The following is a 24,592-nucleotide window of genomic DNA, read 5'->3' as shown; positions in this document are numbered from 1 at the left end:
ATTGGGAAATTAATTCCAGGCAAATTAGTTTGATAGTACGGGAAATAATGACTTTTTAAAAATTCACAATATACATTAGTGAATTAAAGGCTCTGAAAAGTCCCACAACAATGAACTCTCTTGAACTTTTTTTTTGCTTTTTTTAATTAAACAATGGCATGAAGAATTGTTTTTGCGTGTGTGTGTGTGTTTTCTTCTCTAAGAACCAGTGTGCCTATTCCCTAAGTATTAACTAAATGAGTAAAGATTAAGTTAACCACACACTTTTAGTAGGTTTACTCTCTTGAACATTTTTAGCCCAGAGTCTCTCAAACTTATTTGAAGAGGAAATCCCTTTTATTTTCTTTTGCATAATACCTATTCATTTTGGATAAAACTCAGTTTTTAGACAGCGATGGAACCTAGGCAATTATTTGAATCTCTGTAGAACTGGCTTTATTGAGGTGCACTTTGGCTTTAGTCCATCTGCCTACACTGAGGGGCATACTGAGATGATGTTCTGGAAGCTCTAATTATTAAATTAATTGAAGGACTGATATTGAGAAAGTGTTCACTACAGACCACTTTTCATGAAGACTCAGGAAGAAATTTTTGCTGAGTCTCAGTATCAAGAAAACTGTGATTCTTTTGGGTAACAAGTATGTTTTTATGTTATAGACACCTTAACGTTTTATGAATACTATACATTATGTCCTCTGTGCCAGCAGGTAGAAGAGTCAGATTTTAAGTCACCTGCCCTGAGATTCCCAGCATGCAATTTATTTCTTAACCTCTTTCCTGGCTTAATTGTTCTCAAACACTTTATTTCACCATCGTCACACCTATTTAATTAATATAAAGTTTCCTATTCCAGTGTATGCATTTTATAAATTGGAGTGCATTCCTATTATAACGGAGAGGGTATAAATACATCATGTTTAACATTTCCCTTCAACATTTAAATAAAAGAATGAGACAATGAGGAGATTAAACTCTCACATAATTCTCTTACACCACACACTATACTAGCTGCTTTGAGGAATATCAATTCATAAAAATACTGATATTAAAAGCTTTATAGTTTTATCTTTTACATTTAATACTATGATCCATTTCCAATTAATCTGTACATGTAGCATTAAATAGGGATACCTTATCTTTTTCTGTATAGATATCTGGTGCTCCAGTACAGTCTGTTGAAAAGATTTTCTTCACCATTTAATTGCACTGGCAGCTGGAGTGGGCTGAATGGTGACACCCCCCCAAAGTTATCAGATCCTAATCCATGGAAACTTCACCTTCTTGGTAAAGTTTTCACAGGTGTGATTCAGTTAAGAATCTTGAGATGAGGGGATTGTTCTGCATTATCTGGGTGGATCCTAAATGCCATCATAAATGTTCTTCTAAGACAGAGGCAGAGAAAGATTAGACACACTCAGAAGGCAGAAGGAGGTGTGATGATGGGAGCAGAGTGAGTGATTTGAAGATGCTATATTGCTGGCTTTGATGGTAGAAGGGACCATGAGCCAAAGAATTGGCTTCAAGTATGGAAGAGGCAAGGGGTGAATTCTCCCCTACAGAGCTGTAGAAGTGTCCCTGCCAAACCTTGCTATTAGCTTAGTGATACTAATGTTGGACTTCTGGCCTCCAGAATTTTGAGTGGATTTAAAGAAACTAAAAAAAATCTTTGGCTATGGTATAAATCACATAGCAGGAAAAAAATGAGGGCAGCACAAAGGAAGGCCCCCCACCAACCATCTCCACAGGGTGGGCAACAAAAAACCCTTTGGAATTAGGGAGAAGTTTGGGGAGTAAGTTAGAGAAGACTAGACTAAGGGCAGAGACACTACTTGAGTTCCTTGGGAACCAGCATATGTCTTTCCCCGGCTTTGCACCATGATGGAAGATGTGAGGCAATATAAACCTCGGACAATTGGAAAGCAGGTGCATTCCACATTCTGTTTGGAAATATGGGAGTCCCAGAAACCAGCACAGTGTGGCAATGGTCAAGTTGTCATGACCAGGGAAGACTTCTAGCAAGTGGGCTCAAGAGAAGATTCAGGGGAGTTTCAGGGAAAGCAGCTGATTGTTTCTGAGCACCTGAGGAGGCTGCAGAGAAACACAGTGAGAACTGAATGACTAAAGCCAGATTGGAGATAAAGAAGCTGCAGAAGGCAGGGAGCTGCCATCTGGAGGCAATGACTAAGTTCCTTGTCTTTAGTGACTTATGTTGGCATAATGCCCAAAAGGCCAGTGAGACCAGACCAACCTCGGTGGTATCAGCTGAGGATGCCCAGTGACATGGCGGGCTCATGCTTAGAAATTAGGAGGATAAGATCTCTCCAACTCAAGCCCATGGGGATTGCTTACTCTTCTCTGGTGCCAGAAGAGGGCAACACATGAATCTCTCTGGGAATTTAGATCAACCTAGGAGTTGACAATAGAGATAGGGAAAGGGAAGAAACCTCCAAAGACTGAATATGCTCCCCAAAGTGGCTAAGAATTGGAAAACAACTGAAATAATAATTTGATTTTAAAGGTCACTGATTGCTGCAGATTTATTAAAATTGGGTAGAATAATTTTTTTTTTTTACTCTGTGGAGATTGGAGCTTTAGGAAAGAGTTGAATTTAGATATAAAAAAAGAATAAAGTTATATTTAGGCAACTCAATTGTTAGTGCATAAGTTTTGACCCTGCTATATACATACATATATATATAATCACTAATTTCTATTACAACTATAAGTAGCTAGCTAACATTTCCATTTTATGGTTAATGAGTATGAGGCTTAATGAGATAAGTAAATTGTCCATGTACATATTGTATATGGAAACAGACTTCAAATCTTCAAACCCTGGTCCATCCAACTCCAAAGTTTGTGCCTTTTCCATTGTTAACACATTGCCTCTGATGGAGAAACCACCATCAAAAACCTGTTAGCATCACAGAGAGTTCACTTCACTTTCCTCAGTTCTCCATCTGTAAAATAAAGGTCCTTCCCAGATCTAATATTCTATAATTAATTGGTTTAGCAGAGAGAAGTGAGTGATTTGTTTCTCTATCAGGTATTTCAAGAGTCACCATCTTAATTATATTAAAGTTGAAATATGAAACCGTTTAGAAATTGAACCGGAATTCGATGGAAAGTTCGGCACATGACATACTCATTTTCTTTTCTTGTTGGTAGAGTCCGAACAGGGAGTCAGGAAAGTCTTATCCAGCCACCAGCATTATTCAACTTGAAGGAGCATAAAGTAATTGGAGTGTTGTTTGTTTGTTGGTTTTGGCAGGGCAATGAAGAGAATTTTGCAATGTTTGTTTTGATCAAAGCAGGTGGTGAGAGCTAAATTTTACCATAATGAAAGTTGTTAGACCTCTTACAAGTACCAAAATCTCTTTGCAAACAACCTCTTATTATATAAAGTTTGGGTTGGAGACACCTGTTTCAAATATAATAGGAATCAAGATGGGAGAGAGAAAATAGAGTTTCTAAATGTCTTTTCTTATTCTAGATTCTTCTGTAAGCATTGAGAAAAAGTATATTCTTCAGATGATACAACTAGCTGCAGAGATCTATTTCTCATTGCTCTAAAAACCCGTAATTCCTAATTAAGCCTTTTCTGTACCCCTACTTATCTTTTCTATTTTAGCCTGCCTTTTATTTAAAAGAAAAACATGTCTAAAGGTCCTCATAAAAGGTTGAGAGTTTTGTCTTTCAGGACTTTAAGGAGATTGCTCCACTGTCTTGCTTGCATTGTTTCTGATTAGAAAGCTGACATCATCCTTATCTCTGTTTCTCCATATTAATCTGTCTTTTCTCTCTGGCTGCTTTTAAGATATTTTCATTATTACTGGTTTTTGGCTATTATAGGCTGAAATTTGTTCCCCGAAAATGCATATGTTGAAACCCTAACCTCCAATGTGATGGAATTAGTGCCCTTTTGATTTTTATTTTATTATTTATTTATTTATTCTTTTTTTGAGACGAAGTCTCGCTCTGTCGCCCAGGCTGGAGTGCAGTGGCGCGATCTCGGCTCACTGCAAGCTCCGCCTCCCGGGTTCGCGCCATTCTCCTGCCTCAGCCTCTCAGAGTAGCTGGGACTACAGGCGCCCGCCACCACGCCCGGCTAATTTTGTGTATTTTTTTTTTAGTAGAGACGTGGTTTCACCGTGGTCTCGATCTCCTGACCTCGTAATCCACCGGCTTCTGCCTCCCAAAGTGCTGGGGTTGCAAGCGTGAGCCACCGCGCCCGGCCTTAGTGCCGTTTTTAAAAGAGGAAGAGACACCGGAACCTTCTCTCTGTGTGTGCATGCACCATGGAAAGGTTGTGTGAGGACATATAGCAAGAAGCTGGCCATCTGCAACCCAAGGAAAGAGTTCTCACTAGACACTGACCCTGCTAACATCTTGATCTTAAATTTCCAGTCTTCAGAACTGTAAGAAAACACCTTTTGATTATGTAAGTCACCCAGTTTACGGTATTTTGTTATGGCAGCCTGAGCAGACCAAGATGTTAGCAATCTGATTGTGCTATTCCTTGGTGTAATGTACTTTTTTATGTTCTGTGTATTTGGAGTTCACTGAGATTCTCGGACATGTGCATTTATTGTTTTTTTCAAACATGAAAGATTTTCAGCTATAATTTTTTCAAATATGTTTTCTTTTTTTTTTTTTTTTTTTTTTTTGAGACAGAGCCTCGCTCTGTCGCCCAGGCTGGAGTGCAGTGGCGCAATCTCGGCTCACTGCAAGCTCCGCCTCCTGGGTTCACGCTATTCTCCTGCCTCAGCCTCTCTGAGTAGCTGGGACTACAGGCGCCCGCCACCACGCCTGGCTAATTTTTTGTATTTTTTTTTAGTAGAGACGGGGTTTCACCGTGGTCTCAATCTCTTCCAATCCCCCCATCTTTGAGAACTCCAATTACACATATATTAGACTACTTTCACTTGCCCCATAGCTCACTAATGCTCTTCAACTTTTATTTCTATTTTCTGTTTCACTTTGTATATTTTGTTTTGTTATGTCTTCAACTTTACAGAATTTTTTTTTTTTTTGCAATGTCTAACCTACTGTTAATCCCACCCATTGTAGTTAGCATCTCTAGAAGTCTTTTAAAAAAATATATTCTTGGTCAGGTGCGGTGGCCCAGGCCTATAATCCCAGCATTTTGGGAGGCTGAGGCACCGTGGATCACCTGAGGTCAGGATTTCAAGACCAGCCTGACCAATATGGCGAAACCCTGTCTCTACTAAAAATACAAAAAATTAGTCAGGCATGGTGGTATGCACCTGCAGTCCTAGCTACTGGAGAGGCTGAGACAGGGTAATTGCTTGGAGCCAAGAGGTGGAGGTTGCAGTGAGCCAAGATTGTGCCATTGCACTCCAGCCTGGGCAACATAGCAAGACTCTGTCTCAAAAAAAATTATATATATATATATACACATATATACACACTTTGTCTCTATTTCACACACTCAATTTTTCTCTTCCTTTTTGAATATAAGGAATATGCTATGGAGTGAACGTGTACCCCCCAAAATTCATATGTTAAAGCCTTAAACCTTAATGTGGATTTATAGAATTTGGAGGTATGGCCTCTAAGAGGTTTGGACCTGGTAAGGGGAGGAAGAAAGACCTGACTGCTCTCTCTTTCTCATGCTCTGCCATGTGAGGACACAGTGAGAAAGTAGCCATCTACAAACCAGGAAGAAGGCCCTCACCAGAACCTGATCATCTGGAAACCAGCTTTCATAATTCCCAGCCTCCAGAACTATGAGAAGTGAATTTCTGTTGTTTAAGCCACCAAGTCTATGGCATTCTCTTATAGAAACCTTGACTGACTGAGACAAAATCCAATTATAATAATACTTTTAATTTCCTTGTCTACTAATTCTGTCATCTTTGAAATTTGAAATTTCTGGGTCTCATTCATTGATTTTTCCCCACTCCTCATTATGGGTCATACTTCTAGCTCCTTTGTGTGCCTGATAATTTTTATTGGATGCCAGACATTGTGTATGTTATTTTGTTTGGTGCTAGATATTTTTGAATTTCTATAAATATTCTTGAATTTTACTCCAAGACAAAGTGAAATTATTTGGTAGTAGTTTTATTCTTTTGAGGATTACTTTTCAGCTTTATTATGTGAATCAGAGCAGCCTTGGCTTAGGGCTGATTTCTTCCCACTATGAGATAATGCCTTCTGTGTTCTCTACTCAATGTCCTGTGAATTATGAGGTTTTTCTTCACTTGCTAGAATGAACACAAACTATTCCCAACTCTGTGTGAGTTCCGCGGATTGTTCCTTCTAATACTTCAGGGTGATTTTTCCCTCCCATGCCAGGCCATTTTCTTATAGTACTCAGCCATAGATTCACATGAGCTGCTCAGGGGATTTCTGGAATTCTCTTTCTATGCATTCTGTCTTCTCCCATGATCTTCCCCACAAACTCTTCTCTCCTGGTCCTCTCCAGGCTTTGAACTGAATGTTCTCAATTCACAGAGATTTCTAGCCTCCATTTGGGCTCCCCTTCCCTGCCCTATTATGGCCTAGGAACTCTCCCAACTCTAAGCAGATGCCTTCATAAGTCTTACTTTGTCTATTTCTTCCCTCTCAGGACTTATATCCTGTACTGTATATATAATATCTAATATAGAATGACCACTGTTTTATGTATTTTGTCAGGTTTTTTTTTTTTTATCTTTCAGTCAGGAGGGTAAATCTGGTTTCTTTGACTCCATCATGGCTGGAAGAGCAGTCCGTTTACTTCTGTTTACACTTATCCTTGCTTCTCTCTTCACGTACCTTTCCTGGCTTCTGTCCTGGCCTAAACAAATTAAGATCAGTATTTTAGTCAGAGTTCTTTAGAGAAACAGAACCAGTAAGGTAACTCCATCTATCCGTCTGTCTGCCTATCATCTATCTATCTATCTCTATCTATCTATCTATCTATCTATCTATCTATCTATCTATCTATCTATCATCTATCATCTATCTATCTAATCGATCTATCTCATATATAAATATATGAGAAGGAATTTCTTTTGGGAACTGGCTAATGCAATTATGAAGACTAAGTCCCACTGTGTCATTCACAAGCTAGAGAACCAGGGAAGCTAGTGGCACGGCTCAGTCCAAGGCTGAAGGCCTGAGATTCTAGGGGGCTGCCGATGTAACTGCAGTATTCAAGGCTACAGAATCTGGAGTCCTAATGTCCAAAGGCAGGAGGAAAAGGATCCCAGCTGCAAAAGAGCATGGAAGAGAGAGAGAGAGAGCACACACAAATTCACCTTTCCTCTGCCCTTTTGTTCTATCCAGGCCCTCAATGAATTGAATGGTGTTTGTCCATATTGGGTGAAGGCAGATCTCTGTCCTTAGTCCACTGACATAAATGCCAGTCTCTTCCAGAAACACTCCTACAGACACATGCCAAACTTTTCCTTTACTAGCTATCTGGGTATCTCTTAACCCAATCAAATTCTCACTTAAAATTAACCATCACATTCAGTAACATTTAAGTTACATTTGGTCCTATTTTCATGACTGCTGCTCTTAAATCCCAAACATATATAACTCTGTCATTATTATTGGGCATTTCCATCACATGATTCTAGTGCTGCATTGTCCACTATGATAGCCACTGTGTTATAGTAAGGATGCGAACTTGAATCCTTCCCTCAAGAAACTAATAACTTACTAGAATGGTAAAACAAATGCACAAATATCAAAACATGGTAGAATACAAAAGAGATAGAAATGAAATTACAAGTCAAAAGAGGTAAGTATTTTGTTTAACTTGGCAACAGGAGACCACTGCAGGTTGGAAAAGATTGAAAACCTCCCAAAAAAGGGGCTATTGAATACTTGCATCGTGGCTAGTCCAAGCTGAGATGGCCTGTAATTGTAAAATATACACTAGATTTCAAAGACTTAATAGAAAAAAAGTAAAATATCTTCTTTATAATTTGTTATATTTACTGCATTTTGGATTGAATATATTTTGCACATAATTTCATGTTACTTTTTACCCTTTCGTTACTCTTTTAAATGAATGTACTAGATAATTTAAAAATTATACATGTAGCTAGCATTATGTTCCTATTGGATCATGCTTTCCAGAACACTTTCAAAGTAATTTGGAAACATCTACTCTTAATCCTAGGATAGTTGCTATGTCATTGGCATGTTAAGAACAGAAAATGTGTGACAATGAAATGGAGAGAAATCTAAATAGATGACTTAGGTTGTCATCCATTTCTCTAAGAAGATGCCCACAGTGACCTTTGCAAAACTTTGTCACTTTTCTCTGGGCTCCCATTGGATTCGTTGCCACTCTCAAGGCAACCTCTTCCTAGTCTTGCATTTTCCTCTGTCTGTGTCAGCCTAAATATTCTTCCAAGATAGTGGTTCTCAAAGGGTAGTCTCTGCTCCAGCAGCATCGAAATTACTTGGGAATTTGCTAAATATGAAAAATCTATGTATTTATGATTTGGAAACTCCCACAGGTGGAGCCCAAAAATCAGTGTTTTCATGAGCACTCCCTTTAAGTTTGATGCATGTGAATTATTGAGAACCACTGCTCTAAGAGCTCATATTTAACATACTAAACACATCGTCTTCCAGGTCACCAACTTGCTCCTCTTCCTGATTTCCTTATTTCTGTTTGTCTTTCTCCTTGTCACCAAGGTGCAAAACATCAGTGTCATCTTCACTTCATCCTTTCCTCTCAATGTTTACCTTCAATAAGTCATCAACTCCTACTAGATTTACTTCCAAGTGCCTTAGCTTGGACTGAATACACCTCCTTTAGTGTTTCCAAATGTTTTTTCTCTCTTTTTGCACTCATCCCTGCTATGTTCTGGCCAAGTTGAAATTACTTTTTTCTGTAATACTCTTCCCAAAGGGCATTTTTCTACTTTTTCTGCAAAGTTCTAGCCACTGGCTAGAAAGTATTCCTCATTCTTGAGAATCTACCCCCTATCCAAATATTACTTGGATAAATATTACTTATTCTTAAAGGTAAGTTCCAAAGCCACTTCTGGAAGGTTTTCAATCTTTTCCAACCTGCAGTGGTCCCCTGTTTCCAAGTTAAACAAAATATCCATCTCTTTTGACTTTTAATTTCATTTCTATCTCTTTGATATTCTACCACAGTTTTTTTTATATTAGTGCACAAGTTCTACCCTTCTAGTCAATTATAAGTTTCTTGAGAGAAGGATTCAAGTCCAATTTATCCTATCTCCTAAGAAATAGGAAAGAGGGAACTAATATTTCTTATATATACTCTCACCCAGGGCTTTTATTCTTTCTATTCTTGTGCCTCAAATATTCTTCCCCCAAATGACTCTTTTCCTCACTTTCTTTAGGTCTCTTCTCAAGTATCACCTCTTAGAGAAACCTTTCTTCTCTTCTTATCCTATTGCCTTACTTTATTTTTCTTCATAGCACTTATTCCTACTAGACATATATATGCATATATAGGTATATATTTCAAATAGCTTGAATTAGAATTATCAAATGAAAGAATAATATGTTTAATTTCTAAGCTTTAATCACTGAATCTTTAATGTATGGACGGTTAGACCTACCTGTAGGGAGTTTGGAAGAATAAATGAGGTGATCGAAATTCATCACATAACACAGCATTTGAAACATTGCAGCATATGGTAACTGAAAACTATTATTGTCATTAACATTATTATTCTATTAATACATATTGTTTTGGGGCTCCTGCCCTTTCTCCCTGATAGATTTTATGACATCTGAATGCAATGACTTTGGCTAACTAATCTTTGTACATCAAAAAGAGGTATCTGGGCTGGGCGTGGTGGCTCACAACTGTAATCCCAGCACTTTGGGAGGCTGAGGCAGGTGGATCCCCTGAGGTCAGGAGTTCAAGACCACCCTGACCAACATGATGAAACCCCACCTTTACTAAAAATACAAAATTAGCCGAGTGTGGTGGTTCATGCCTGTAATCCCAGCTACTCGGGAGGCTGAGGCAAGAGAATCGCTTGAACCCAGGAGGCAGAGGTGGCAGTGAGTCAAGATCTTGCCATTGCATTCCAGCATGGGCAACAGGAGTGAAACTCCATTTCAAAAAAAAAAAGGAGGTATCTGGTAAATAATTGCTGAATGCATGACGACCTCAGCATATCATGCAGCCTATCTAGATTGTAGTTTCTTGATGTACAAACAAGGGAATTAGAGTCTCCCAAGTCTTTTTTGGGCAGCGTTTTTTCACTAAACAACTTGTTAAAAACTCCATGGTCTGATAGTCTTGGGACAGAGGTTAGAATCAAAAGACTGTGCTTCTTTTAGTGGTATATTCTTTCCTACTTCATATCTTTACAATATCCTCAGTGAGAGACAGACACAGACTTCTTGGATTTGATGTTTACCAAAAGGCTCTAAATATCCTCTCCTTCTTTTCTATATAAAAATACATGTATATAATTTTCTCCACTTCCTCTTGATTAAACACAGTTCTTCTTTCTGCCTTTCTGGATTTTACCCCCAACATATTCTTATGATAAGTCAACCAACTTTTTATAAACCACTGAATCTTGGTGTCATTTGGTGTGGATTGCGCTGCACAGTGTTTCTGAGAATTTCCTGACAATCGAGGTTCATTACAGCTTTCTAAATTAGGTATCCTCCATGTGAGAGCATAAACAATTGTTCTCAGAGCTGGGCTAGCATTCTGTCTTTGCTGGATCTAAATCTCTGTGTGTTTCTTGAGCAAACATGTGCTCCTTTCTGCTGTAATTTTAGTGAACTTTTTGCCAGTTCCTGCAGATCTTACATTCTGTCTGGGTGACTAATGATATCTTCCCTTTTTTCTCGAGCCATGCTATGATTTCATCACATGAATGGTAGCTCGGTTTCTTTCCTTGAATACTCAGAATGTTGCCTTTTATATGGATTGCCGCAAGCATCAGTAGAACGGGATCTGAGTTGTAATTTATTTGACCTGTCTGAGGATGGAAAAGCAAGGCACATTTCTGATGAGAAGGAAGTTTTGTTTCTTGGAAAATGTTATTCTAAAACCAACTAAAAACATTATCATCCCTTCAGAATAACATAAAGAGTCGGTGAGATAACCCCAAATGGCTATTTAGATCAGGCAAGTAATAGAAAACTAGTGAAGACAGCTGAGAAGAGAATATGGTGAAAAAACACCTCAAAGGGCTAGCCACGTTTGAGTTAGGCAATCGTTGCTATGCTGAACCACATGAACCCAGTATTGCCAACACTTCTGATTTTTCAAGAGAAAGTAGAAATGTAGATTTTAATATGCATTTTTCTGATTTTCAAAGATTGACAATGAATTAAACTGAAAACAGCATTATTTGAGTGCTGAAGACATGTCTGTGGCCAAAGGCTATTAGTTTGTAATCTCTGGTCTATATGTTCTAATAGATTATTTTAGGTGAAGTTATTAATTAAATAGAATATTTAATTTAAATATTCTATTTAAATTAGTTTAAATATTTAAACTATTAAAGTTTAAACTATTTAATTAGTTTAAATTAAATAGAATATTTCCATTTTCTGCTAAGTTTCATGGAGAAATGCATCTCTCAGGATAAAATGTTCTCCAAAGATATTTCCATTTTTTTTCAGAATCTAAAAAGCTTATATAAGTTGCCTGTGATGTTCAAGACAGCATGAGAGATGCAGAGCTAAGGCATCATCTTCCCCTTTTTTCAAGGAACTCATTATTTAGTTAGGAGAAATAGACAGAATACTTTCCTCCCGATAAAGTGCTATTTCTTAAAAACATGACAAATGAAAATGTCAAGAAACTATCTGTAAACATTATAAAAATTGTTTAGGAATTCAGAGCTGGGCATGGTGGCTCATGCCTGTAATCCCAGCACTTTGGGAGGCCAAGGCAGGAGTTTTGCTTGAGTTCAGGAGTTTAAGACTAGCCTAAGGAACATGGTGAAACTCCATCTCTACAAATAAAAAATAATAAAAAAAAAAAACTTAGCTGAGTGTGGTGGTGTGTGCCTGTAGTCCCAGCAACTCAAGAAGCTGAGGTGGAAGGATTACTTGATCCCAGGAGGTCAAGGCTGCAGTGAGCTGAGATTACACTATTGCATTCCAGCCTGGGTGATAGAGTGAGACCCTGTCTCAAAAAAAAAAAAATTCGAAGCAGAGTGGTGAGATAATATAAAGCTGTGTTGATCAGCGTAGACATTATGAAGCAGAAAGCATGGATTTAGACATGGATAAAAGGACAGGAGAGAATTGCAGAGAGGGAGCAAAACTGCAAAGAAGGGATTGTGTGTGACACTATTTGTGGGTAAATGAGGGAACCAGTCTTTTGGTAGTTAAAAGTTTAATGTTGGGAGTAAAGTGGTAAAATTTGCATTCTAAATCTGGCACACACACAAAAAATACTTTTGAAAACAGGAAATATGAAACCAAAGAATTTGGGTTGTCTAGCCCTGGCTACAAAGAGGAACACATAACCTTTTTAGGCTATTGCTATCTAATATTAATACTTTAATTTGAATTAATTTTTTTCCTTTAGACTTCGTGCTCAATAAGCAATTCTCTGATTCTCACTTGACATTCCTGTGAGCTGGTGAGATTGGCCGTAAAAGACAACACCTGGATCATAGAAACTTTTGATTTCTATTATTTTGACCCAACTGATTTTACTCTTTTCTCCAAGGATGTTGACACAATTAACTATGTATTACATACATATAATATATATGGGGGTATGTGTTTGTATATGTATATACACACACATATATATACACACATATATGTATGTATTTAGTAATATAATGTTGCCAAAATATTATTTTCCATGTAAAAATTCACTAAGCCAGCTTAGTGTTTAATTATCTCTAAAAAGCAGTCAAATAATTTTGAATTCTTATCTTTTACCATTTTTGTCTTACTAAAATTATTTTCAGTGGGCTCAATTAATTTTACTACGGATTTTACTTGATCACTTCTGAAATCCAAATTAACTTTTTATCAGATATAAGTTCTTTCATTTAGAGTTTTCTCTTTTACAGTTATTATTTCTACAGTCTGATTTTCTGAGGTCAAAATTTGCTGCTCTAAATTTTATGATGTTTGATTTTTTTCCTATAAATATTTTGATTATAACAAAATTTATAGGTTAGTCTAGCTATTTATATTTTTACCCTGTGTTATCTCTATTAAATCTATTTTTGGATTTCATAATATGAATTAGACAAGAGACTATTAGCTTGTGTTTATTTCTTAGTAAGTTTATGAGATAATGGTCAAGTTTCCTCCAGACATTTCTGTCTGGATTAGATTTCTTTTTATTTTAGGATTGAACAATTCTGTTATTATGCTGCAACAAGCATATGAAAAAAGCTCAATATCACTAATCATTAGAGAAATGCGAATAAAAATCACAATGAGGTACCATCTCACACTAGTCAGAATGTCTATAATTAAAAAGTAAAAGAATAACATGATGGTGAGGTTGCAGAGAAAGGGGAACACTTACACACTGTTGGTGAGAGAGTAAATTAGTTCAACCATTGTGGAAAGCAGTATGGTGATTCTTCAAAGAGCTAAAAGCACAACTACCATTTGACCCTGCAATCTCATTACTGGGTATATACTCAGAGGAATAGAAATCACTCTAGCATAAAGCGAATGTTCATTGCAGCACTATTCATAATAGCAAAGACATGGAATCAATCGAAATGCCCATCAATGACAGATTGGACAAAGAAAGTGTGGTACGTATACACCATGGAATACTATGCAGCCATAAAAAAAGAATGAGATCATGTATTTTGCAAGAACATGGATGGAGCTGGAGGCCATGATCCTAAGCAAACTAACTCCTCAGCAAACTAACACAAGAACAGAAAACCAAATACTTCATGTTGTCACTTATAGAATGGGAGCTAAATGATGAGAACTTATGAACACAAAGAAAAAAATAACAGACACTGGGGTCTGCTTAAGGGTGGAGGGTGGAAGGAGGGAGAGGAACAGAAAAGATAACTATTGGGTACTGGGTTTAATACCTAGATGATGAAATAATCCGTATAACAAACCCCCGTGACCTGAGTTTACCTGTTTAACAAACCTTCACATGTATCCCCGAACCTAAAATAAACGTTAAAAAAATTATATTATTAATCAGGTTTTTTTCCATGAACTTCTAATCAGATTATATACCATGTACTCACTGTCTGTAACATTGGTGAAACAGAGAATAAACAACGGGATCAAAGTAGAGGGACTGAAAGTACCGCTTCATGGCCAGCTACCTTAGACACCCTGGTTTTATGTGGTTATCTTGGGCTCATTTGTTCAGCAAGTATTTATAGAGAACTTACATGTGTAAGACACAACACTTTGCAAATATAGGGGCGAGCATGTTTCCATAAACCCTGTGCTCATGGAGCTCTCAGTTCAGTGGGGAAGACAATGCAATGGTCAATTACCATAATGTTTGATGGATATTACAATAAGAAAAATGCTAGGTGCAATAGGAGTGCAAAACCAAATATAGCCTGAAGGCCAGGGAGGCCCCTCTAAAAGAATGACGTCGGGGCTGAGGCCTGCAGGAAGAACAGCAGCCAGAAGAAAAGAAAGAAGATTTGGTGGACAGTAACAGCATTCCAGGAAGCTCTGTCATTGCTAGAGCCATAGAGTGGGAGGAGAGCGGATCAAATGAGGTAGGAGGGAGGGAGAGATCAGATCATACAGAGTTTTGTAAGCAATTTAGAGTGAAATTTACCTAAACCACACTATAAAGCCATTAAAGTATTTTTAAAAGAAGAGTGACATGAGAAACTCTACAAGAGTATGGAGAATTAGTTAAAGACCACAGGCTGGAAGCAGAGTGGCCAGTGAGGGTTGGCTACTATTGTGAAGGCAATAAATGATGTTGCTGTGGCTAGAAGAGTGAAAGTGAGAATGGAAGGAGTAACGTTTCTTGAATAATATGTATTTATTTATTTATTTTTATAATTTCAACTTTTATTTTAGATTTAGATTCAGGAGGGACATATGCAGGTTTGTTACATGGGTATATTGAGTGATGCTGGGGTTCAGGATATGAATGATCCTGTCACCCAGATAGTGAGCATAGTATCCAACAGTTAGTTTTTCAACCCTTGCCCCCCTCTCTTCCTCTCCCTTCTAGTAGTCTCCAGTGTCTATTGTTGCCATCTTTATGCCCATGAGTATCCAATGTTTAGCTCGCACTTATAATTGAGAACATGTGATATATGGTTTCCTGCTTTTGCATTAATTCACTTATGGTAATGGCCTCCAGCTGTATCCATGTTGCTGTGAAGGACATGATTTCATCTTTTTCATGGCTGCATAGTATTCCGTGATGTATATGGACCACATTTTCTTTATCCAATCAGCCACTGATCACCTAGGTTCATTCCATGTCTTTGCTATCATGAATAGCACTATGATAAACAAATGCGTGTGTCTTTTTTCCCTTTGGGTTTATACGCAGTAATGGGATCGCTGGGTTGAATGGTAGTTCTGTTTTAAGTTCTTTGAGAAATCTCCAAACTGCTTTCCAAAGTGGCTGAACTAATTTACATTGAATAATTTGTAAAAGGTAAAATAGATTTGACACTTGGATAGATGCAACTGGGAATGGGTGAAGTAGGAAACAGAGTTTGCCTTGCAGAAGGGAAAATTGAACGAAAGATTTGCTAATGTAGAAATCTCTAGAAATATTGGGTTTGGGTAATAATATAATAACAGGTTTAGAAATGCATGGTTTTGTGTTTCCATGAGATAAGAGTACATGTTTAGTCGATAGCTGGAAATAAGACTGAGGCATTCTTTTTTTTTTTTTTTTTTTGAGACGGAGTCTCGCTCTGTCGCCCAGGCTGGGGAGACTGAGGCATTCTTGAGGGAAATGACTCCATATGACAGATAATGAAAGACACAAGCATGGATAAGGACACCACGGGTAGATGAGAATTGTGGGAAAGGCACTGGGCCCATGGCAGAACTCAGAATCACCAGTGCCTGAAGTTCAGGTAGAGGAAGGTAAGTCTACAGAGGATAATGAAGTGTGAACAGAGGTAGGAAGAAAACCAGGAGGGAGTGATGTCAGGGAAATCAAAGAGTGATAAAAGTGCCGAAATTCTGCTCAAAGGTCAAGCGAAGTTGAAGTCCAAAGAAAGATGTGTGTTTGATTTAATGACATGTTGTTGATAACGGGATTATGGTGGAGCAGGAAACCAGATTAAGGAGTGAATAGGATATGTGGAAGTGAAAACAATGAATTCAAGAAGTTTGCTTGAAAAGAAGCACACGAGAAATAGAGCCACAGCTGCTGTAGGACAAAAATGAAGATGTTTGTTGTGAAAACATACATGGATATATTTCAAGGATGATGTAAAGAAGTCTCTGGAGATGGAGAGGATGAAGTTATAGAAAAGAATAAGAGGTGGGGAGTTAGAAATCTACAAAGGAGAAAGCATTGGGAACCAGAGCACAGTTGTGGGATGACCCTTAAATTCCAAACAAACAAGTTCTTATCAGTTATCCTCATGGCCCTCTGAAACCCAACTTGACATTTTTCTCTTGGCCTCTGTGCTCAGATTCTTAACCGTATCTTTTCTCTATTTTGGAAACACTGGATATTCTGACTGAGCCTCCTCCTCTCTCTTTTCATTCTCAATCTCTATCGTAAATTCTGCCTCCCTTTGTCCCTGTAAATCCATAAATATGTCACTTCTCCATGTTTCTCACCAAAGAAGATAGATGCTGAAGCCAGATGGCTGTGGGTTTAATATGGATGCCGTCACTCATTTTTGTTGTTTCACTTTAAACAATAACCCAACCTCTGTGGCCCTGGTTTTCTTATCCATAAACATGAATATATATACATATATATAATGTATATATATTTGACACAAGGTCTCACTCTGACACCGAGGCTGGAGTGCAGCCTTCTGGGCTCAGGCGCTCCTCCTGTCTCAGTATGCTGAGTAGCCGGGACCACAGGCATGGGCCACCACACTTGATAATTTTTAATGTTTTTTTTTTTTTTTGAGACGGAGTCTCCCTTTGTAGCCCAGGCTGGAATGCAGTGGCGCAATCTTGGCTCACTGCAATCTCCGCTTCCTGGATTCCAGGTATTCTCATGCCTCAACCTCCTGAGTAGTTGGTATTACAGACATGCACCACCACTTCCAGCTAATTTTTGTATTTTTAGTAGAGACAGGGTTTCACCTTGTTGGCCAGGTTGGTCTTGAACTCCTGAACTCAAGTGATCCGCCCACCTCAGCCTCCCAAAGTGCTGGGATTACAGGCATGAGCCATGATGCCCAGCCAATTTTTAAATGTTTTTGTAGAGATGGAGTCTCCCTGTGTTTCCCAGGCTGGTCTTGAACTGGTTGCAATCCTCTCGCCCCAGCCTCCCAAAGTGTTGGGATTACAGACCTGAGCCACGGTGCCTGGGCAAAGTTATAATTTTTTGAAAATTAAATAAGAGAACATTGTGGGCCTTAAGTGTGTTTATTTCCATCTATTCCTTTATAAAAAGAGTTCTCTCTCTCAATCGGCCATCACCTATGTGATTTACATAAGCATCTCTGAGGTTCTCTTTCAGTCTCATTCAGTTCTCATTCTTATTTTATCCTAATGTTGCTTTTTTCTTCACAATACTGGTCATCCTACAAGTAACAACCATTATGGATCATCTGTTGCCACCATTTAAATCAAAATTTTGGGGCAGGAAGAAAGAAAGCTTGAGGGTGGGGAGGGGAGAATTAGGGCCAAGTTGTTTCCAAATCTGTACTCATAAAACGTAGCTAAGAATCAGGAAATAGCATAGGTTATATAGAAACAGAAACTCTCAATCCTGATTTCAACACTGGAGGACATATTGACCATTTTAAACAATATTGTTTGATCTTGTTTCTTATTTTACAAAACAAATATTGCAAGTCTTTAGTAAGGATTGGAGGAACTTGTGAATTAAAAACAAGAAACTCTTGAAATGAGAATTGTGAACCTGCGATAAATTTATTTCTGTGCATAATATGTTGATTTCTTACATGGGAGCAGCCAAGGACCTGTTAGCATAAACAAATATCTCATAGAGAATCCTTTGTTTGTCATGTGGTCCAGATCAAATCCCATTGTTCTCAGTGGGAGTAGGAATTTTACACGTCACAGCTTTTACTAACAGAGATGTTCGTAAAAGCTGCGTATAAATAATGTCTTCAAAAGTGATTTTACAGGTAACAGAATTGGCCACTCGTCTCATTTTAAAACCTCTGGCTCATTTATGGATGTACCAGTTCATTATATGAATACTCACTTCAGTTCATAATCCTTCTTTTTGGTAATTAACCCATGTTTCCATATAACTTTAAAAGGGGATCTTCAACAGCATTTTATGTAATATTTCAACTCCAAGGCTATAGAATAAGCACTTGAGTTTTCATGATAGAGGTCCCTATTGAATTAGAAGCAAAGTAGAAAGTCTTGACTATTCCTCTGGCCATTTTGCTGGAGACCGTTGAAATGCTGGAGAGCCTTCCTTCTGGCACTTTTATTGAGGGGAGCAACTGTTCTAACTCAAGATAAATAAAGTCGGAAATGGAAGGGAAAAATTAAATCCTGGGAAATCAGAAAATAAAATGTAGGAAAAGCAGCTCTAGTGCATGACACTACAGAGTGTGTCAAGCTGTTTTTGTTTAAAATAACACACAAAATGCAACTTAAAAAAATACGTAGGTGTTGAAAAGCATTTCCTTTTTGGGGTGGGTGTGGTTGGCTTCTATTCACTCCCTCCAGAGCTGTGAACTCTCTCTAACTTGGAGACTCGTCTCCTCTCACTACATCTCATTTCCAAACTTAATGAAAAACGAGGTGTCAGACACTGAAGTGATTTCAATTTGGCTAACAGTTCTAGAAACTAAACTACTGATTGCTTTGTAAGTCTCTGTCCTGAACAGAGCAATTGAACACTACGCGACTATTTATTTCAGAATAGAAAATTCAATCAATGGCTTTCAAAGTAATTGGAAAGTCCTTAAATTGGCCAAACTCAATGTCGGTTACTGCCATGCTGTCCTGCACACATTGCCCTGGGAAATTATTTCGGGATACCCAAGATCTATTTTCCATGTCAGCTCTGATTTGTAGTTGCAAACATGTTCTCTCTTTTCCTCTCATTTTTTCCTACATCTATGTACTCTAAGAGCTATCATTTGTTTCTGGATTAAAATTATGGAAAAGGGATCTTGGTAAGGCAAAGAGGCTGCAAAACGGGTGAGAGAATATGAAATGCTGCTGAAAACAGGCATCCTTGAAAAAATGCAGTTTTAGAGAAAGAGGGCAAACTCATGGTCTAGATGTCAACTTGAGATTTTCAGCTCTCTGAATCTGAATAAGTTTGTCTTGAATGCCCTCCCTAGACTTCCGTGTTTCTAAGAGGGAATTCATGCCATCTCACGGTGACCTCTCATTTGGACTTTTTGCCTCTACTGAGTTATCCTTGTTGGCTTTGTGTCTTACAGTGTTTGTTTATCTCTCCAATGGCGGTCTCCCAGAGGTGCATGCAGCCACTGTTTCTGATTTCTACAACAAATCTATTCGCTAAGAGCCTTCTTATACACAGCAAACTTTGACGAAAGTTAGAGATTTAAATTTTAGGAGCAGAAAAACATTACACAGATTGTTAGACATCTTCATTCATAAAGATCCTGTAGCAAATCTCCCATGTTTCTTGAACAAGAGAACTCCCTTCTTGCCACCCTCTTCTCTTCTTTTGACTCTTTTCTGCTCCATCTCTCTAAGGAGAAAAAAAAGTCCTCCCATTTTAGGTATTTCCAACCTACATTCCTACATAAAAGTGCCCTTTTGCATACCCAACTATTTAGATGATGATTTGAAATTTCCTTTTGTTTTTTAGAATATTTAGAAGAATCTTTAGATTCTTCCACGTACTTAGTGGGAAATAGGATGGGAAGTAGGGTTGGGAGAGAGGGGATCTGTACATCTTCTTGTCTGTAATAACTGAGGACGTTGTGTAAGTAGTAATATAGTCCCAGTGTTTACCCCTCTAGTGTGGTCTTTATCACCCTTTCCCATACTCTCTGTACTCCGAGAACCCTGGCTTTCTACTCACTGTGGTAGGCAGTGTATTGGTTCTCAAAAGACACTCACATACTAATCTCTGGAACCTGTGAATATATTCCATGGCAAAGGGGAAATGAAACTTGCAGATGGAATTAAGATGTCTAATTAGAAGACTATAAAATAGGTAGATTAACTACTCCAGGAAGGCTGAATGTAATCACAAGGATCTCTGATGTGCAGAAAATTATGCAGAAGAGCAGATCAGATTGATACAGTTTGATAAGGATTCAGCCCACCATTGCCGACTTTGAAGATGAAGGAGAGGGACCATGAGCCACAGAAAACCAGCAGCCTCTAGGAACTGGAAAAAGCAAGGATTCTCCCCTAGAGCTTCATCCTCCCTCCTAGCACAAGGTCTTAGCACTCTTTCATCTTCCCAGAAGTCTTTTCCCTCTTCCACCCTGCTTCTAGGTATAAAAATTCAAGTTTTAATTTACTACATCAATGCTTATGCTTATTTTCTCATTTATAATATTGATCTTATTCTTTTAAAAATATTTCTGGAAAACGCATATATTGTTTCAGTTGTCAGAGACAACTATAAAATTATCTATCAATTGTACAAATTCAGGCTGGGCGCAGTGGCTCATGTCTGTAATCCCAGCAGTTTGGGAGGCCGAGGCAGGTGGATCACTTGAGGCCAGGAGTTCAAGGCCAGCCTGGGCAACATGGAGAAACCCTATCTCAACTAAAAAATACAAAAATTAGCTGGGCGTGGTGGTGCATGCCTGTAATCCCAGCCACTCGGGAGGCTGAAGCACGAGAATCACTTTAGCCTGGGAGGCAGAGATTGAGTCAAGATTGCACCACTGCACTCCAGCCCGGGCAACAGAGCAAGACTCTGTCTCAAAAAATAAAATTGTACAAATTCAATTTCATCATTTCTGCCTTTGTACTTAATATTTAACTTCAAGTATTTTAGTATTTTTACAATAGTTTTTTATTTTGAGATAATTTTAAGCTTAGATAAAACTTCAAGGATTACACAAAGATCTTCTGTATATCATTTACCCCAGACTTAACAGTTACTGCATTTTGCCTCATTTCTTTATGAACATGTATGTGTATACACATATATAATTTTTTTTCTGAACTGTTTAGGAGCAAGTTGGAGATATTATGCCTCTGCACTCTGAAATATTTATGCATTCTCTTACAATGATCAAAATCAAGATATTTAACATTGATACAATATTCTCACTTAATCCACAATGTATATTACATTTTACCTTTTGTCACAACGTTGTTTTATAACTATTTTTTAAATCTTGAATCAAAATCCATAAGGATCATGAATTGCATTTAGTTGTCATGTGTTTTAGTCTACTAAAAGACTGGGAATACAGGTCTTCAGACTTACCTTTTCTTTCTTGACTTTGTCAATGTTTAAGATTGCAGGGCAACTATTTTGTAGAATGTCTATCAATCTGGGTTTATATGATGTTTCTTCATTATTACATTTAGGTAATGCGTTTTTGGCAAGAATACCAAATAAATGATGTTGGGCTCTTCTCAGTGCATCATATAAGAAACATATAATGTTGACTTGTCACAGTACTGGGGATATTAACTTTAATCATTAAGTTGAGGAAGTATCCAATAGATCTCTACTCTTTGAAGCAATTTTGAGGAGATACTTTCCAATTATGTAAATGTCCTGCTCCTCAATGAACTTTAACCACTCAGTTTTATCATGCATTCATGTTTTTCTAACTCTGTGGCTCCTTATGGATTTATTGGTTGGCTTTCCACTATAAAGAAGAGCTTTTTCTTCTCATCTATCTATCTGTCTATCTATCTAACCATCCATCCTACCTGTAATGAGTCAATATTGACATTTCCAATTCCAATCCAACACCACACATTACATTATCATTTTAATGCTTTCCATATTTACAATGCCCTTATCCAACAGTTGAGAAAATTGTCTCCATTATCCTTAGTAGATTTAGTTGTTTTCTCAATAATAGAATACATAGAGTATAAATTAGAATTCCTAGCTTCAAATTCTGCAAAAAAATCACCCAAGCATATTCAATAGAGTTCAATATTGTTTATGTTCTGTTTCTTTTGGTTTGGCATAAAATTTTGCATATTGTAAAATGCACATATCTTAAGTGTACAATTCGATGAATTGTGATAAGTACATGCAGCCTTGGGATCTGAACCGCTATGAAGATAAACAGCACATCCATCCCCTGAGAAAGTTTCCTGTTTCCTAACCAATTAATACTCCACCACCAAATGACAACTGCTTTTTAATTTTTTCCATCATGGAATAGTTTTGCCTATACTAGAACATCATGTAGATGAAATCATAGAGAATGTATTCTTTTACAGCCCAATGTCAGTGAATTTCATCTATGCTGTTATAATGACAGTTCATCCTTTTTTAAAATTAAGGATAATTCATCTTTTTTAAAATTCTGTTTCATGACTGTACCATAATTTTGTAATCCACTCCCTTATCAATGAATCTATATATTATTTCCAGTTTTCCAATGTGAGATTATTATTAAAAGCATTTCTATGAACATTGTGTTCAAGTCTTTACATCACACATACACATATACATACACATTTGTTTATGTTGGGTAAATATCTTTTAGTGTAATTGCTGTATCATAGGCTAGGTGTATGTATAACATTATGAAAAACAGCGAAACCATTTTCAAAGGTGGTGGTGGTTGTGTCATTTTCACACCCATCAGCTATGTATGAGAATTCTAGTTGCTCTGTCTTCTCAACAACTTTGGTTGTGTTTGTCATATTAGTTTTAGCCAGTCGAATACATGCAAAGTGGTATCTTATTGTGCTTTTAATTTGCATTTCAGTGATGACTAGTGATGTAGAGAAATCTTTCCAATGCTATTGGCCATTCATATAGCCTCATTTTTGACAAGTTCATTCTAATCTTTTGCCAGTAATTCATGGAGTTGTTTGTAAAAGTTCTCTCTATATTTTCTACACAAGACACATGCATTAAGAATATTTTCTGGAAGTCTGTGGCTTGTCTCTTTATATTCTTAACATTGTTCTTCAATGAACACAATCTTGAGGTTTACGAAATCTTACTTACTAATCTTCTGCTTCTATTGTTACTATTTTCATATTCTAAGAAATCTTTAGCTACACCCAGTTCATTAAGATATTCTCCTGGGTTTTGTTTTGTTTGAGATGGAGTCTCATTCTGTCACCCAGGCTCAAGTCCAGTGGTGCAATCTCAGCTCACTGCAACCTCTGCCTCCTGGGTTCAAGCGACTGTCCTGCCTCAGCCTCCCGAGTAGTTGGGATTACAGGTGCGCACCACCACACCCAGCTAATTTTTGTATTTTTAGTTGAGATGGGGTTTTGCAGTGTTAGCCAGGCTGGTCTCGAATTCCTGACCTTGGATGATCCACCCACCTTGGCCTCCCCAAAATGCTGGGTTTACAGGTGTGAGCCACCAGGTCTGGCCCTCCTGGGTTTTTTTTTTTTTTTTTCTTCCTAGTAGCTTTGTGGTTTTAGCCTTTATGATTTGATCTATGATCCAGCTTGATTTATGTGTGTGTGTGGCAGGGAATCAAGGGTTTGTTTGTTTATTTCCATGTGCATATTTACTTGTTTCAGCAGCATTTGTTAAAAATGCTGTCCAAACCAATTGACTGAACAAATATGAGTCTATTTCCGGGCTCTACATTTTCTTCTGTCAAACTATGAGTCTATTCTGACTCATATATCCTGATTATATCTTACTGTGTTGATGATGATAGTAAATTTTAAATTGAAGTAAAGTAAGTCTTCTAATTTTGCTCTTTTCAAAGATTATTTTGGCACTCTTAGGTCTTTTTCATTTCTACATAAATTTTCAAATCACCTTTTCAAATTCTTTTTCTAAAGCCTTCTGAGATTGTGATTGTGATTGCTTAGACTCTATAGAAAAATGTGTGGAGAACTGACACCTTACAAAGTTTAAGTCTGGCAGTCCATTTAACATAGTATAGCTCTTTCTTTATTTAGGTCTTTTCATTTTCTTATCAATGTTTTATAGTTTTCAGGGTAGACATTTTACATGTTTTGTTGAATGTATTCCTAAGTATTTTATGATTTTGATGTTGTCTTAAAGCCATGTTTAAAAAGATGTTGTCTTTTCTATTGTTTACTCCTAGTGTATAAAAGGACAAATGTTTTTCTTTATTGACTTTACTTTCTGTGACCTTGATAAAATCTCTTATTTACTTTCATATTTACATAGTGAATTTCTTACTATTTTCTATGTACACAATCAAGTTTTCTTTAAATAAAAAGTGACCTACTACATAGGAATACAGCTAACTGAACAGGTGAAAGATCTCTACAAGGAGAACTACACAACACTCCATGCAATATGGATTGCAAGAATCAGTAATGTTAAAATGGCCATACTGGCTAAAGCAATTTACAGATTCAATATTATTTCTATAAACTACCAATATTGTTCTCA

The 24,592-nt window shown here is 37.5% G+C and overlaps 1 long non-coding RNA gene across 1 annotated transcript in view; it reads left to right on the top strand.

Moving 5' to 3' along the window:
- The window catches only part of LOC116476250 (uncharacterized), a 101,734-nt gene that overhangs the window by 21,260 nt on the left and 55,882 nt on the right, over positions 1-24,592 (top strand). Inside the window, exon 2 of the long non-coding RNA XR_004250176.2 lies at positions 20,311-20,541. This is a non-coding gene — a long non-coding RNA (uncharacterized LOC116476250). The remainder of the gene's footprint in view (positions 1-20,310; positions 20,542-24,592) is intronic.

This window comes from Hylobates moloch, unplaced genomic scaffold (genome assembly GCF_009828535.3).
Source record: "Hylobates moloch isolate HMO894 unplaced genomic scaffold, HMol_V3 SCAFFOLD_2, whole genome shotgun sequence".
NCBI classification, from domain to species: Eukaryota; Metazoa; Chordata; class Mammalia; order Primates; family Hylobatidae; genus Hylobates; species Hylobates moloch.
Note: the sequence above shows the minus strand (reverse complement) of the source record. Positions and strands in the feature narration are given on the sequence as shown.